The following is a 13,672-nucleotide window of genomic DNA, read 5'->3' as shown; positions in this document are numbered from 1 at the left end:
CAGGATACAGTTCCGGCGACGCCCTCCTACTTTTTCAGGGGTTCATATGACCATGGTCAAAGACCCAGTCCAGGCACAAATTTTGGCCAACGAGATCACAGTCTTATTACAGAAAAAAGCGATTGTACAGGTAAACTCCAACGAACAGCTAACTGGGTTCTATTCGAAATATTTCCTAGTACCCAAGAAAGATGGCAGACTTCGACCAATTCTGGATTTACGACAACTGAACAGATTCATAAAGGTGTTACCTTTCAAAATGCTGACTACAGTGCAAATTCTGGAAGTCATAGAACTGGGAGAATGGTTCACTTCCATAGACTTAAAGGATGCATATTTCCACGTGCCCATCTGTCAAGATCATCAACCGTTTCTTCGCTTTGGCTTTCAAGGCCGGGTCTATCAGTACAGGGTCCTTCCATTTGGCCTGTCTCTGTCTCCAAGGGTCTTTACCAGGGTGGTTTCAGCAGCCCTTCGACCTCTTCAGTGTGCATGTTTGAAAATTCTATCATACCTGGACGACTGGCTAATTTGTGCTCCTTCTCACAATCAAGTCATGAAGGACACAGAAATAGTGCTTCAACATGTCCAGTCTCTTGGTTTCAAAGTGAACTGGGAAAAGAGCAGTCTAATTCCCAGACAACAGACAGTGTTTGTGGGAATTTTGTTGGATTCACAACTAATGACTGCATCTTTATCACCCCAGAGGGTGGTGCATTTGCTCACTCTAGCCCAGTCATTCCGTCTGAACAAGAGGATGAAGTTAATTCAGTTTCAGCGATTGCTGGGTATGATTGCAGCAGCAGCAGTTGTGATCCCACTCGGCCTTCTCAGAGCCCGTCCACTACAACGATGGGTGAACAACTTCCAGTTACATCCCAAATTACACAGACATGCAAGGATAAGGGTTACACGAAGGTGTATCCAAATGTTACGCCCTTGGAACAACAAGACGTTGCTATCACAAGGGGTTCCGTTGGGCAACATCCCAGCGAGGCGGTCTGTGATAACAACGGATGCCTCTCTAATGGGGTGGGGAGCAGTTTGGGAAGGCAGGTCCATCAGGGGAGTCTGGGAATCTCCTTGGACCTTGGAGCACATCAATGTGCTGGAACTCAGGGCAGTGTATCTCTCCCTGAGGGCTTTTTACCCATTGTTGCAGAACAAACATGTTTTGGTAAGAACGGACAACATGTCTGCAGTGTACCACATCAATCACCAGGGCGGCACCAGATCAGCACGATGTCTCCAGGTGACAAAGGAACTGCTTTCCTACTCCTTGAACAACCAGGGAGGTCCCTTGGGGATAGATGCACTATCTCAAGAATGGCCGAAAGAATTGTTGTACGCTTTTCCTCCCCTACCGTTGATTCCCCTGGTGCTCAGGAGGATAGCATTGGGCCATCACAAAGTTTTACTTGTGGCCCCGAGGTGGCCAAAGAAACATTGGTTTCCAGCCCTTGTACGTTTGGTCCAAGGTCACCCTTGGCCGTTACCGAAGAGAGTCGATCTTCTTTCCCAAGCGGAGGGCCAAATCTGGCACCCGAAACCAGAGACGTTACAACTGTGGGTATGGCCTTTGATAAGTCCTTCTCTAAAGACTTAGATGAAGCTGTATTGAGGACAATAAATAGTTCCAAAGCGCCCTCTACATGGAGTAACTACTCTAGCAAGTGGAGAATTTTCTCAACGTGGTGTCAAGACCGTCAGCTAAACTCGGCCAGTTGTGACACCAATGTTGTTCTTCGGTTTCTACAGTCATTGTTGGACTCGGGGAAATCGGTAAATACCATAAAGGTATACATTGCAGCCATCTCCCACTTCCACACATTAATAGATGGTGTAAGTGTTGGCAAACACCCCTTGGTATCTCAATTTCTTAAGGGTGCACATCGTTTACACCCAGGGAGAGTTATGAGATCACCTTCTTGGGACCTTACTATTGTCTTACACTCACTGGCTAAAGCACCCTTTGAACCTTTGGAACAAGCTGATCTTAAGTTCTTAACATGGAAAACGGTTTTCCTTTTGGCAATATGTTCAGCCAAAAGAGTTGGTGAATTGCATTCTTTATCAGTCAGTGAAGACTGCTTGAGATGGAAGGCGGAGAAAACGGGGGTTTTTCTTTGGCCAAACCCGTCATTTCTACCCAAGGTCCTTAAGCCTAGTACAATAAATCAAGTAATTGAGCTTGATGCTTTCCATCCTGACCCTCTTTGTACGGGTACAGGGTTGGATAATTTTTCTCTTTGTCCTGTTAGAGCATTGTGTACATACATTGACCGCACTCGCCCATTGCGGCACTCACACACACAACTATTTGTATGCTTTGACAAGAAGTGTACAGGTAAGCCTGTGTCTAAGCAACGTTTGTCTCATTGGATTGTGGATATAATTTCACAAGCATATTCGAACCAGAATCTCCCCATTCCGGGTGATCTGGTTGCTCACTCTACCAGGAGCATGGCTACTTCTTGGGCAGCACTCAAGGGAGTAGCGCTCTCAGACATCTGTGCTGCAGCCTCTTGGAGTACTCCATGTACCTTTACAAGATTTTATAGGATTAATGTGACAAATCCGAATTCTTTGGGGTCTACCGTTTTATCTGTTGCTAAATTGCCAGGAGAGGGAGGAGATATTAGTCCCTCGTGACCCTGATGTTATTAGTCATCCAGGTAAGACCGTGGTGACGGTCTGAGTGAGGTCGAAATAGATCGTAAGTTATGTCTATAACTATGGATCTATGAGACCGAACGATGACCGTCACCATCCCTTGTCACTCGGGACGAACTGGGGCGTTCCAGGCAAGAGGAAGTGGTTGGTTCATCCGGATGTTATATAGTCAACCCCTAAGGTCAGTCACCTGACATTGTTGATATTAGGTCTCAAGGATAGGCGGAAGAATGGCGTCATTCAGGTAAGACCGTGGTGACGGTCATCGTTCGGTCTCATAGATCCATAGTTATAGACATAACTTACGATCTATCCACTCTCAATATGTAACCTAACCTTCTTCAGGTCTGTAATGGCAATATTGTATGCAAAATGAGGCCAGCACTTATGGCCCATAATTGGCCTGAATGTGCCTAATGTGCCATTTGTCAACCACAATCGGGCCAGATCCACACAACCAAAGCCTGGCCAAATCTGGCAACCATTACTGGGCCAGAGCTGGCTCACTTCTGGCATGCCGGTGCCAGTACACAGCCAAATGAGCCGACACTCAGCCGCAATTGGCCCGATTCCGCTGGCTACCTGGGGCACCACCAGTAAAAACAGCTTTTTTTCAAGCTGAGGCAGGCTGCTCTGCTGCTCATAACAGTGTGCGGAAAAACAAAAAAAAACAAAAACAAAACTGGCTTAAAAACAAACTTACAGGTTGTCTTACCTTACACCACAGCTGTGCATCAAAATCAAATCTTCACCACTGAACATGGTCATTTTATTTTCAAATGAAAAGCGAGACAACATGTTACAGCCAGAAGAACACTCTCATAGAGAAAGAGAATCATAAGAGAAAAAGCATGACATCCGCATTGGAAAGTTTTAATTAGGGATGCTCATAATTGACTAGTTAACTGTTAACCAAGAAGTTTGACCAATTAATACTATCGGTTAGACGGTTTAAAAAGAAAACAAACTATAAACATATAGCTATAGACAACATAGGCCTATCCTATAAACGGTAGCCTATTCAGAACAGAACCATAACGAAAAATAAAAGAACATGTCGCTTACCTCTCCAATTCGGCACAAATCCAAATGTTTCCATATTCGTGAAGTATTTGAATGCTAAACTATTATTATTATGTAAATTATAGGCTTTGTACTTCGCTCGCGTTCCAACAATACATCCTTCACATGTGCTTTTTAAGTGAGTCGATAGTATAGGGCTGAACGCCACAGATTGTACAGACTATCCTATATACATTGAGCAGTGTAACTTTGATTGACTGTATTTTATTTTGATAATAAATAGGCTATGTTGTGTATGTGCACAAGGTGCACAAGGCGATTTCTCCATTCAAGCGCTGCGGGTACGTGACGTGTGAATACTCATATTCTGTTGTTTTATATGCCATATTTGCACATGTATAAAACTAAAGCCTTGAAAATAACATTTTGGTATTTTTAATGGGTCACACCGAAATGAACATCCCTAATTTTAATCCAATTCTCACTCTTCAATCTGCTGCGCTGAAGGTGCACTCTCTGCTACACTAAACATGAGGACGCGCACACGCAGCCTCAGAAATGAGACGCAGCTATAGTCTCATCATGTTTCCGCCAGCACAGCACTATATCTATGCATGTGTTTGTTTTACCATCATCAGCTTCTCATGGTTTATTTCAATTAATGGATGTCTAAAGTATTAAAAGGAGGAGAAGCCTAAAACAGGCCCGAGGCCCGGCCCGCCTCTGAGCTATGACGTGAAAATCGGCCCGAACCCTGCTGAAAAAAACAGCTTAAACCAGCCTAAGCTGGTTGGCTGGTTTTAGCTGGTTTAAGCTGGAAATAGCTGGTTTTAGCTGGTCAAGCTGGTCTCCCAGCCTGGTTCCCAGACTCCGTCTGTTGTTTTCACTGATTTTAGTTAAGTTTAGTCCATAAAATCACACAATTAATATATATAACTGTTCCTGATACCTTTCTTACGTGTAATCGACACACTTCTGTTGAATATTTACTTCAAAGAAATGTTTTAGTGTCTTTGAAAAAGTCCGTTAGCATCTCAACCGTTTTCAGAGGCGGTTGGCTAACTAACTCTATATTTTGAGCTCTTGTTTAATGAAAGTTTGGCTTTTAATCGCATCTTTATGTGTAGATGAGATGTTATAATAGTTTTGTAAAGGTTTTGCTGGCAAATTGTTAATGGATGATAGTAAACTAATTTATTTAACCTAAAAGTTGCTGTACCGTTAATCGGTGACGTCACTTGCATGAGCGCGAAAATGAACTGAAACTATTTCAAACATCTTTTGATCTCTAATGGTAAACAGATATGGATAAATCATGTCCTGCAGTTTCAGGGTCGACAGAAAAACCCCTCTACAACAAATGGGAAGCTGACAGAGGAGGAGGAAACACAGGTGAACTGAGAAAGCTCATTAAATACATTAAACATTTTCTTAAAAGTTTTCTTTTGCAAAATTATTATTATATTTTTAATTTATTAGTTAAGAAGTCTTTCACATCCAAATGTAAGTGACACTACATGTACAATACTGAATTCTAAATCTAAAAATATACATTTTGTTATCTTAAGTAATATATATATTTTTTAATATGTATATTATTCTTTCCACCTCTGCTCTAGCTTGGTTCCTTGTAATAAACCTGGCATTTTATACTAAATATTGTTGGCTCTGTGACAAATTGCATGTTATGTTCGTAGATCCTTCCATGCTGATGGCCTCCTGCACCCCAGCAGAGCTGAGCGACCTCCTGTCAAAGGTCCATGAACCAGATGACTAGTAAGCAAAACCTCAATCATTCAGTACACTACTGTTGAAAAGTTCTGGGTCTGTAAGATTTTTACATGTTTTTGAAAGAAGTCTCACATTTTAAAATCATTAACCCCGGGTTGTTTTAGTGAGATTGTCCTTGAAAGGCCTGTAGGCTAAATAATCAGCTAAATGAGGTAGCATAGGTGACAAGTATAAAGTTATAATTCTTGTAGTTATAATCATTTATTTAACTATTATAATAACATGATATCATGGTCATTAATCTATTTTATTGTATTTCTCTATGTCTGTATAAGTTACGTCTGTATAAGTGTATACATTAGCCTATTGTAATGTAGAATGTGATCTTGTAACTGTGCACGCTGTTGCTTTGTCTTTCTCTCTTTCTCTCTCTCCCCTCTCTCTCTCGCTCTCTGGTAGCGCCGCTTGATTGGGACCAGGTGTTGCGAGTCAGGTGGAAGAGCGGGAGCGCTTAAAGGCAGCAAACAAGGACGGTGGAGTGAGCCGTATTGCCGCGTCGTGAAGCTCCACGCGTGTTTTATATCCTGTTTCCTGCCCCAGACAACTAAAAGAGTTATTGTGCTGCTGTGTGACCAGCGTTGTTATTGTCAGTTTCGTAAGCATTATCTCCTAAAATTGTTGTGTGACGGAGATCACTTACTTAATTTATCACTTAAGAGTTGAGACCTTCTGCTGTTTTTCCTTTGTTTAATCCGTTCTGAAAAAGCGTAGTTTTGTTATTCATTATTTGGTTACGTTTGGGTCGGGGAGTGCCACTTTTACTTTGTGCAATCTAGTTTTCTCCTATTTACGTTTAGTTAGGGAGCCAGGGTAAATTCTTTGTATTTTATTTGTTGTTTTCTTTGGTCAGGTAAGTTAGTATTTTCTAAACCCTTAGTTAGCTCTCCTTTTGTTTGTTGTTTTGGCCTGTAACCCCTTCCGATGAAACCCTGAAAATATTATCGTTTCATACAAAATAATCATAATAAAAAGAACTGTGATTTGAGAAATTTGTGGTTATTGTGAGCTGGGACAGGAGACCAGGAACCGTTGCCCGCTTGAGGCTTTTTAAGGTGTTTTTTTTTTACTTTTGTCTCCGGTCCGACCGAGCCCTAGACGGCCGGATCGTGACAGTCTGTTTGTAGTTATGTTTGCCAGTGAACAGACACCATACTGTTCCACTAAAAGGTATTTATTTATTTGTTTGTACACATGTATGTATTTTTATTTTTTATTTTTAACTTAAATACTTTTTACTTATAAAGGCTGACTGTGGTTCAGGGGGTCGACAACTTTAATCATGCAAGTTATTTTCGACAGAAATTTGGCCAGCTTACTCATTGCTCAGTGCCTCTAATATGTTTGAATTATATCACCAGTGCAATATCAGGAATTATATCACCAGTAATATCAGGGGGTAAGATATCGTTAGAGTTCTTACAGTTACGTTTATTTTTGTTACCAGATGAGATGTAATCTCTAGCGTTTGGTGCTGAGATTCTTCAGGACAACGCCTTGATGCCATTCACACTCAGTACATGAAGAAGGTGAGTTTCACAATAGCTGCCACAGCCACAAATCTGAAAAGGCGCCAAAGCAACTGTGTGCGCAACTGCGCATGCGCAAGGAACCAACTTAATTTTTTTTAACTGACTTTAATGAATTTACACAGCTTGGTTCAAAACACTTGTAATTCCCATAAAACCAATTAAATTTTTTTTTATTAAAATCAAAAACTAAATTTAAATGATTTAAACAAGCAAAATGTAATTATGCTTAATTTAAGCATGGCCAAAATAATTTTTTTCAGTGAATATGATTTCCTGTAGCAGCTATGGGAGTGACGGTAAATCGGTTATCAATCTCTCTCTATTTTTTTCATCTTTTTGAAAGTTGTTTCTTTTACTATTTGAGAAAATGGGAATACAAAAAATATATTTAATTTATTCTCTCATTCACCGCCATAGACTTTTACCCAACTATGACGACTTCCGCTTCTGAGAAACCCAAAAATACGAATAGGTCTGTAGTAAAAATTAAATTCCTCATTTTAAGGACTTTTCAGTGAACCATTTCTTTCCTTTTTGTAGATTCACCAAACATCTGGCTGATTACTGGCAATTTGGTAAGAGATTGTTGTCTATATCACTGTCACTTCTTTTTCTAGTTGATTTATTAACATTTTGTGATTTTCGATTACTTAATTGAATATAAATGCACTTAGGTTGATTTTAATTTATTTACAAAGTATAGATAGGATTCTGTTGTGTAATGTTTCTCCATATAATTAGTAATATATCGAGCCCCCAGGGAAAACAATATAAGTATTAAGATTAATATAAGTATTAAATGATAATATATTTTGATGTTTGTTTGTTTTTAATATACACAGCAGTAATGACAATGGACAAGTGAAGAGAGTGGAGGGGAGGGCATCAGAAAGGACCTTGAGCTGCTGCGACTGTCTTGGATAACCCAAAGCACAACTACACTATGTGTCCAAGTACTGAACAAGGCTTTTCTCCTTACATATTATATGTATTTAATTTAAGGCAGGGTTTTGTTTTTTTTCCTGCATAGTGAATTACTAGGTGGCTCCCTGTCAAATTTGATGCTGTCTCCAGCTATTAACAAAACTCAGACAGGCAGTCACATGGTCCGATTCCCCTTTTCCACCAACACGGTTCTGTTGCAGGATCCTGGCCTGTGTCCATTCTCAAACTGTTCCACGAACCTCCACTGCACAAAAGGCAGTTCCAGGACAGAAATATCGGTACCCTCACTCTTCACCAGTCATCACATTCACAACCACCACAGTCAACGAAGTCAAGGTCCCTGGTCCACAGCATCAACCATCTTTGTAGGAAGATGATTACTGCATTTCTTGATGTATCTTTAAAATTGACAGATTTCTTATGGAGTGCAATCCCTCTCTAGATGAACTGAGGCCTAACGGTCTTACAAAATACTGTCAGACTGCATATGATGTTCTCAAAATAATAAATTAATTAATAAAATACTTAAGAATTTGTGTTTGTAAAAAGTGTTTTTTTTTTTGTTGTTGTTTTTTTTATCTAGTTGAAGGTATAGTATACATGAATATTTTGTGTCATTTTGAGCTAGAAAAGCCTTGATTTAAGGTTTGTGCTGTAATTGTAGAAAAAAAACCTTGCATTTTCATAATATGAAATTATTATTACACATATATATTACACATTAATACACATATTATTGTATGCTACAGGTTTTTAATATTACCTCTAAACATTGCAAAGTTGAGATGTTTTGTTTTATAAAGTGTTTTTAGTATTTTTTAGTGCATGTACAGTAATTATGTAGTATTGTCATGTTCGTACAAACGCAAACTAGATTGAAATTTAATGTAAAATAGTGTATTTATCCGTGTTGAGGGTAACAGGGTGAAACAACGTCGCATTTTCAAAGTTGATCCAATTTGCAAAATCGAAAGGTAATCCAACATTAATTCAACCATAAGACGGTGAAACCACGACGCGATATCAACGGTGAAACAACGTCACAATATTAACGTTGATCCAATTTGCAAAACCGAAAGGTAATCCAACGTTGATCCAACCATGGTACCTGACGTTGTTTCAACGCTGAAATGCCGGCTGGGATGTGATCAATCAAATCAAACAGTCAATCAAAATCAATCAATTTGAACAGCTAAAACCAGCCAGCCTGACCAGCTTAATCCAGCTAAAACCAGCCAGTCTGACCAGCTAAGACCAGCCTGACCAGCTAAAATCAGCCTGACCAGTTTAAACCAGCCTGACCAGTTTAAACCAGCTAAAACCAGCCTGACCACCTAAAACCAGCTAAGACCAGCCATCCTGACCAGCTAAAACCAGCTAAAACCAGCTAAGACCAGCCTGACCAGCTAAAACCAGCCTGACCAGCTAAAAAAGTGGTCAAAACCCCTCTTAAACCAGCATGAGAAACCAGCTATGACCAGGCTGGGAGACCAGCTAAAACCAGCTTGACCAGCTTAAGCTGGTTTTAGCTGTTTTTTTCAGCAGGGAAGCCCGGCCCGTGGTCTGTAAATAAGTCAGGGCCCGTCAGGCTTGGGCAGAAATGCAGGGCTCTAATTTCCAGTGGTTTTAACCACTTAAAAGAGCAATTCCTCCGCCGTTTTCACGGCGTTCTTTCATTCTGCAGATCTTCGCTCTCTAGCAGCTGTTCACTGCGCCGCCTTCAGCATCTGAGAGCATTCAGCTCATCCCCTGCCGTCTTCCATCAGGGGAGTATAGAGCTTATTTTTCTATTTTCTCGCTGGCGTTTGCTTCAAATGCCATTTGCTTCAAATGCCGGGTCCGCCCCCACAAACCGCATCATTACGAGAGCACGAGAGCGAGCTCTCACTCTCAGCAGAGCGAGCTCTCACTCTCAGCTGAGTTTGACATGATGCTCTCCCCTGACTTAGGCGAGACTCATGATACATTTTCAATCTGATTGAGTGTTTTCTCCATATCTCTTGCCGGTCCCACCCCCGCAAGCCGCATCCATTGAGAAATAAGACGTTCTTCCCCGACTCGGGCGAGAAACATGTTATATACTCAATTAAATGGAGCATATTTCTGCTGTTGTTGAGTTCTCTACGCGTTGTTTTCCAGTTCCGCCCTCAAGCCGCGTTCATTGAGAAATATAACATGTCGCTCTCCTCCCCTCGGGTGAGACCCATGTTATATATTCAGCTGATATAGCAGATTTCTGCATGTTTGTTGATTTTCTCAGCGCGTTGCTTGCCGGTCCACCCCGCAAGCTGCGTCCATTGAGAAATATAACATGATGTTCTTCTCCGACTCGGGCAAGAAACATGTTACAGTAGGTGGACAACCAAAATGGGTATTACCGCCGCCGCAGGGCCGTTGCGTTAACTGAAATTCAGTCGCGTGTAAAAAACTACCGCCAGGTGGCGCAAAGGGACGGATTGGAAAGTGACTGTAATAATAAAATGTCGGTTTGTAAACGGAGATGAAAGGACGAAGTAAAGCAACAATAACATTATAATATAAATTTTAACATCCTTAAAAACCATTAGAAAATTTAAAGTAATAGTTAATTTCAAAACGTGGGATAGTCTTTGGCTACAGCAGTGGTTCTCAAACTTTTTTCCCAGTGGGCCGCACAATGATCCAAGTGCAAGTCTCACGGTCCGCATATAATTTACATATGACGTCACCAATGCAAACTAATCAGATTTAATGTTATGGTATTAGCAGATAATACTATTATTATACCAAGATGTTGCACACAATAAATAACAAATAAAAACTAACTTACTGACATTAGCTTTACAATAATAATCAGTAATGCTCAATGAACACACAAACTGTATATACAATCACTTTAAGTTGCTATTTAATTCTGTATGACTTTATGACTCTCTTCAACATCATCGCAATAGTCACCAAACAATCACATAAATGCCTTAATAAGCAAATGTTACTCAGCTCTTTTTACAAACAACACTGAGTGCACTGTAGGCTAATTACAATTACGATATCAAGCATTCTGTCATGTCGCAATCCCTCGCGCAGCATCGGATCCACGAGCGCGCGCTGAGTTGGGCTCATTCCAGCCGCGGGTGCGCTGATGCGGTTATTTTACTGATTTAAAATACATCAAACAAACACATCGAATTCACAGTTCAGTCTTTTGAAATTGTAGGTTTTGCTTGTCAAGTACTTTACTACAGAGCAAACAGGAAGGCTGCCCATCTCGCTCATTAGGCCTAACAGCAAACTGATTCTTCCATTCTTCTTACCTTTACTGCTGATGCTGCGACTCTTCTTGTTTGCATGTGTTCCTTCATTTTATCTTCCACATTTAGTTTTTCTCCTTTAATAACAAATTTGACCATTTTGAGGCTTAAATTTACAAAATTAATGGCTACTGTTTGAATTCTTCCTAAGCGCGCACTTGTGTTTCGTTAACTGAGTGATTGCGTCATTACATTGCCTGATGTCTGAAAATAATAAAAGCTCACCAAAATTATTTTATATGACAAATAAAGCATTATAGCTCATTTATATATTTTTAATAATTCACTTTAATTTAAATTTTAAAACAAAAATACATTGTATGCTAATTTTTATTATTATTATTATTATTATTATTGTGGTCGGCATATCGCGGGCCGCATTTACATTTGTGCCGGGCCGCAGGTTGAGAACCACTGCTCCACACCCATTCAAACGCTTACTGCGCGTGAAGTGTCGCGTCGCGCATGACTCGTTGTCATGGCAACTGAATCACGGAGGAAAACTTTAAATATCTCGCCTTCGCTTTAATTTCGGACCATCTCCAAAAAGACATAAAACACTAAACAAATGATTTTGACATGCGTTTATCAAAGTAGGAAATCCAGATTTTTAATCCCTTACACACAATTGCTGTTGAAATACGAAATGGAGGCGGGTCCGGATTGAATTCCCTCCGGGTCCGGATCCGGACCGGAGTCCGGACTTTGAGAAGTGCTGGGCTACAGTATATGCATCAAAAATTAAAAGAAAGACCTTTACACAAAGTCTTACTGCATGTTATTGTCATTAAACAGTAATTACTAGGCATATATAGCATTTATTTATTTATTTATTTATTTATTTATTTATTTGGAGCATACATTAAATGCACGGATTAAAAATGTAATATTTTCATTCTGGTTTGCTCTTAGCAAAAAAAAAAAAAAAAGTTCCATATGCGGAGCGAAATGAGAACGGTCCAGCATTAAGACCGCATTAAGAGCAATAATTCTTATTAACTGATATTGTTCTTAATTTTTTTATTGTTGTTATTGTTAGGCTATGCTATATAACGTTTAGTAATTTTGATATTGCAGACTAAAATACCGGCAGGAATAAATATTTTGGCTAATTTAGGCTACTCATTAAAACCAAAGGTGTTCATCAGTGATTGTACATCAATAGCAAGGACATGTTGTGTGCATTTTGTTTTGTGCTTTTACCAGAACGAAACGCTCGATTGTCTGTGTGAAAACTGCGCGTGTGCACGAGCGCCAAGAGAACAGCAGCAACGATTCTGCTTAAGTATATTCAAATCAAGTCAAGTCACCTTTATTTATGTAGCGCTTTTTACAATGCAGATTGTGTCAAAGCAGCTTTACAGTGATAACTGGTATATAATTCTGGCTGCACAGCAGCTCTTAAAGAATAGTGTCAATGCAGGCAGATCAAAGCACTGTTGAATATCAAACTGGGCTAATATGGTCATACTTCCTAGTTCTAGTAAGAACTCTAGCTGATGCATTTTGTATGAGCTGTAGTTTATCAAGCGAGCGGAACAACCACCCAGTAGAGCGTTACAGTAATCTAGCCTTGAGGTCATGAACGCATGAACTAACTGTTCTGCATTTTTCATTGAGAGCATATGTCGTAGTTTAGATATATTTTTAAGATGGACGAATGCGGTTTTACAGCAATATGGTAGTAATAGTAGTGCTAGTAATATGTGCTAGTAGTGCTAGTAATATGGCCTTCAAATGAAAGATTGGTATCAAAAAGCACACCCAGGTTCCTAACTTTCGACGAAGACTTAACAGAGCAGCCATCAAGTGTTAGACAGTATTCTAGATTATTACGTGAAGAAGTTTTTGGTCCAAAAGTTAGAATCTCTGTTTTTTTTCTGAATTTAATAGTAGGAAATTACTGGTCATCCAATTTTTTATATCAGCTATACATTCCATTAATTTTGTGAATTGGTAAGTTTCGTCAGGGCGAGAGGAAATATATAGTTGAGTATCATCAGCGTAACAATGAAAACTAACAGCATGCTTCCTAATGATATCTCCCAAGGGTAGCATGTACAGAGTGAAAAGCAACGGTCCTAGTACTGAGCCTTGCGGTACTCCATATTGAACTTGTGATTGATATGACCTCTCTTCGTTTACTACTACAAACTGATAACGGTCAGATAAGTATGATTTGAACCATGACAATGCAGTTCCACTAATGCCAACATAGTTTTCGAGTCTATTTAAAGAATATTGTGATCAATAGTGTCAAATGCAGCACTAAGATCCAGTAACATTAATAGAGAGATACAACCACAATCTGATGATACGAGCAAATCATTAGTAACTCTAATGAGAGCAGTCTCAGTACTATGATGTACTATACTGACTGGAAATCCTCACAGATACTATTTCTTTCTAAAAAGGAACATA

The 13,672-nt window shown here is 39.8% G+C and overlaps 1 long non-coding RNA gene across 4 annotated transcripts; it reads left to right on the top strand.

The window, feature by feature from the left end:
• The first annotated feature begins 4,698 nt into the window (after window positions 1-4,698).
• On the top strand, window positions 4,699-8,439 carry LOC125260342. 4 transcript variants are annotated; one of them, XR_007183007.1, is made up of 7 exons: window positions 4,699-5,088; window positions 5,394-5,472; window positions 6,612-6,654; window positions 6,932-7,013; window positions 7,557-7,591; window positions 7,859-7,969; window positions 8,162-8,439. It is a non-coding gene; the product is annotated as an uncharacterized LOC125260342 (long non-coding RNA). The 4 variants fall into 4 exon arrangements; XR_007183006.1 differs by lacking the exon at window positions 4,699-5,088 and having other exon boundaries at window positions 5,121-5,472; window positions 7,862-7,969; XR_007183005.1 differs by lacking the exon at window positions 4,699-5,088 and having other exon boundaries at window positions 5,121-5,472.
• The last annotated feature ends 5,233 nt before the right edge of the window (window positions 8,440-13,672 follow it).

This window comes from Megalobrama amblycephala, linkage group LG24, assembly GCF_018812025.1.
Source record: "Megalobrama amblycephala isolate DHTTF-2021 linkage group LG24, ASM1881202v1, whole genome shotgun sequence".
Lineage (NCBI taxonomy): Eukaryota > Metazoa > Chordata > Actinopteri > Cypriniformes > Xenocyprididae > Megalobrama > Megalobrama amblycephala.
Note: the sequence above shows the minus strand (reverse complement) of the source record. Positions and strands in the feature narration are given on the sequence as shown.